This window comes from Micropterus dolomieu, linkage group LG10, assembly GCF_021292245.1.
Source record: "Micropterus dolomieu isolate WLL.071019.BEF.003 ecotype Adirondacks linkage group LG10, ASM2129224v1, whole genome shotgun sequence".
Classification (NCBI taxonomy): Eukaryota; Metazoa; Chordata; class Actinopteri; order Centrarchiformes; family Centrarchidae; genus Micropterus; species Micropterus dolomieu.
In genome coordinates, this window is record NC_060159.1 from 18,496,529 (window position 1) to 18,500,493 (window position 3,965).

The window sequence follows — 3,965 nt, forward strand, 5'->3', positions numbered from 1 at the left end:
TCACTCAGTTACCTACTCATTTCTCACCATGTAAATATTTAATTAAAAGCAATGGTAAAAAGCTAAAAACAAAGAAAAGAAAAACAGGACAGTAAAAGTTACAGTGCAGTGTAAGTTATCAATCTACTAGTTAAAGGCAGTGGTAAAAAGAAAAATCTAAAATTTTTAATTAAAAGCTTAATGTTTGCTTTAAGCTTTTAATTAAGCCTTAAGCTTAAGATTAAAGTCTTCAGTCTTAATTTAAAAAATCTGACAGTTTCAGCAGACATGTAGCATCAAATAACAAATTAAAACCAAACTTATCAGAAAAATGAACACTTACATAAATCAGCGTGGCAAGATGACAGAAAACACCTTTGGGAAACATATAGGCCAATTTGACGAGTAGACTTTTAGGATTTATTTTTTTTGATATGGCCCATCCGCTGACCTACACTGCACCCAGCCACCAGGGGGCGATCAAGAGGTTTTGGCTTCACTTTCGGGGGCTGGCTGGTGACATGGTGACAGCCATCTGCACCATTTTAGAATGACAACAGAAAGAGCCAATCGCTGTCCGAGAAACAACAACGTTCACGAATGGACCAATGGTAGAGCGTAAGAGCGATCTGAGGAAACAGTTGCTGTTTAGTTAAGTTTAGGTGGGCTTATTTTGTTTTGGTTAGCTACCGGGTCTGGTCTTTTGTTAACAATGCGACAGTTAATGAGCAGTTTAGCAGGAAAGAAATATTAGTCTGTAACAGTTTTGGCTATGGGGTCACTGAAGTTCTTCGTTGGACAAGAAAATTCAGCGACGGCAGCCACAGTCGCAGAGGTAACAAGCCGAAGTCCTTTAACAGTTAGGAAGTTAGTTAAGCTAACGTTAGCAGGCTATGAATTGTCGGTCGATTTTTGAAAGCAACCTTCCACGTAGGCCAGTTTTCGTATTTTCCCCAACAGTCACTAACGTTAACTAAAGTTAGCAGTGCTGTTAAAATACCAAGGTATACAAGGCTAACATAGGTAACGTTAACGTTAGCAGGGATGGGCAATAGTACAGGTTTTAATTTCGGTTTAACAGCAAATGTTACGGAAGATAAACTGATAGCTGATATCCTAACGTAACTCCTGTCTGTGAACGGTATGAATGGCTGAACTATTACTCACGTTAAGCCAAAGACGTAACCTAAAGTAGCTAGTTACATGGAGCGTTTCGCACAAAGGTTTCAAACTATTACCCAGATTTTCAAGATTAATTGGATTAAGCAGTGTTTGTCTAAAGGCAATTGTCAATGGTTTTACATTCCTGTTTTGTTATTTGATAAGTGTGGTGGTCTAAAAGTTCTATTATCTTGTAATTATAAATGTACCAAACTGCCCTTCAAGCTCTCTAACGTCCATAGACAAGCTCTTGAAGCATGGAGAATAACGTTAGCTTTTAAACACAATATCTTTCCACATTCATGCATATTATGCAACAACCAACGTGTGTTATTTAGAAACAAGTTCGGCTACATAAGAGTGGATCGATAAGGGTGTGACATTTATTCTAGACATGCTTAATGGTAGAGGCAAATTTTGTGAATATGAGGATTAATATGAGGTCCTTTGAATGATCAGAAGAGTACTGATCTGTGGTTATAGTGACTTTCCCAAATCAGTTCCTATGAAAATTAAACTTCCCGGAAACCCTTGGCAGAGGATATCTGCTCAGACTCTAATAAATTCCTCATTCCAAATAAAATGAAAGAAGTCCATATGAAAATTTTACATACTATCCCTGTAATAAATGGTTAAACAAGATTAAAACAGATTTTTCGCCTTTATGTTCTTTCTGTAAAATAGAAGTTGAATCTGTTAGTCATCCTTTCTTTAATTGTACTTATTCTGAAGAATTCTGGGTAGAAGTTGCTTTAGTGATTTTTCAGCGCATTAACACATTAATACCCATATAGAAGACAAGGTCCTGTTTCTAAATTGTAAAACTGACTCACAACCCATTAATAACTCTATAAAACTATCATGTCTTGTTGGTAAATTTCACATCCATAAGGCTAGGACGCTTCAAAACATCTGTCTTTCCATCTGTTCTGGATTGAATTACAATTTCTCTTTGATTCAGTCTCTAAATTATTATCAAACAAAAAAGACACAAACAAAAACACTTTAATAATTAGCAAATTACTTAATGAAAAAACTATTAATATATAAGCTCTAAATTACTTTATATGTCCCTAATACACTATGTTTTTTGTATTTTTTTAAAATTTATTTTTTATTCATTGTGTTATTGTATATGTTTTACTGGTCTATACTTGTGTTTTATTTGTCCCTGTCTCCTTAGTCTTTATATTTTCTGTATTGCCTTGTCTATTAGTGTATATAATTTTCTTGTGATGTTGTTTATATTCACTGCTTGTTCATCTGATTGTGGTTAATAAAGTTTAAAAAAATAAAAAAAATTTGCCCAGAGGCCAGCGGTGAATATACCAGATATATGAGATATGCGTTTTAATGAAATGTTAGTGACAACTGTAGTCACTGGTGATATTTCTTTCGTATTCGGACTATGGAATAAAGGCTAAAGCGTTAAAGAAGTCTTGGCACGTGAGCTGTTCAGGGCAATATAAACAGACCTACTGCATCTGCTGTCACAGTATCAGAATGTTTGACCATAGCTTAATATATTTGGTTGCAAATGTATTAAAAAGAAAAGATAGATATCTATCTGACATCTGTAAACAGTATGTGACCATGGTGAATACGTGTGTACTGGCAATATAGCTGGCATTCTTAATCAGGTCACAGGTTATAGTGTAAAAAAACAGTAAACACCAGAATTTATTCCTTGTGGTGGTAGCATTAGTTGGGTCAAACCCATGCTGATGGTTCTGGTTGTGAAATGGGACAAGTAGGTCTGTAAGCACTAGCTGCAAATCTGGAAAAGTGACACACTGGAATCTGATCACACTGACTGGTTAGCTGTTTTACATGTGAAAAAGACAGGGATCTAACAAAGTGTGTCATTGCTTATAGAGTATTCCAGCTGCTGCAGATAGAAATGGCAGTTTAACGTGTCAGCACACCAACAGTAGCTGCTGGCTGTGTTCCGTAGTTCCCGCAAGGTCACTGTGATATCTGATTCCAGAGGCTCACTGGGCTGATTTGGGGTCCGATTCGCCTCTCTCAACAATTGCCGGGGCGTTCCCAAGCCGAAACAACATGTTGTGAACTTCCGCTTATGCTATAAAATGTATAAACCATCTTCTCAGCCATGACCCCGTGTAGGTATCTCACGGTATCTACTTCTGTTGGATGATATATTGTCCCATAAATAATTATGATAAACAATATTATTGTCATTTTAGGACCATTTTATGCCACTTAATGATAATATAATAGCATAATAATGCAAGTACACCCTTTCAAAGAGCAACAGACTTTTTTTATTCTGAAGAATAAAACAACAATAAGACATTTTAATTGAAATGTCCAAAAAAAAATAATATCCCAAATTAATTAAACAAAAATAAAATAAAACCTCACCACCAAAACATAACTAATAGTGACTCTCAGGCTCTATTAACAAAAACACAGGGGTCCATTGTATGGAAACATTGACACTTTTTGTTGCTGCAGTTTTCAAACAAAGTTGACAGACTGGCTCGTTGACATTAATTGGCTCTCTTCTCTCATTCGGCTTAAAGCCAGAATGTTTCCACACCTGAGCTATGGAATGTGGCTTGGAAACAAAGTCCATTTGGACTCAGCCTAATCTTACAAACTTTCTGGCTGGAGTTATACAGTGTTCGGGGGGGAAAAAGAAGCAATTAATACACCTAATGACCTCGAGTAACACGTTGTCTTCACCTGTGGCTGTCTGCTCTCTGTGTGGCCTCCAAAACAGAGAGCAGACGAGAGGACAGAAGCAGCACGATAACAAACACACACGTAAACACTAGGTGTGTGGAAAATAATTGATTTTT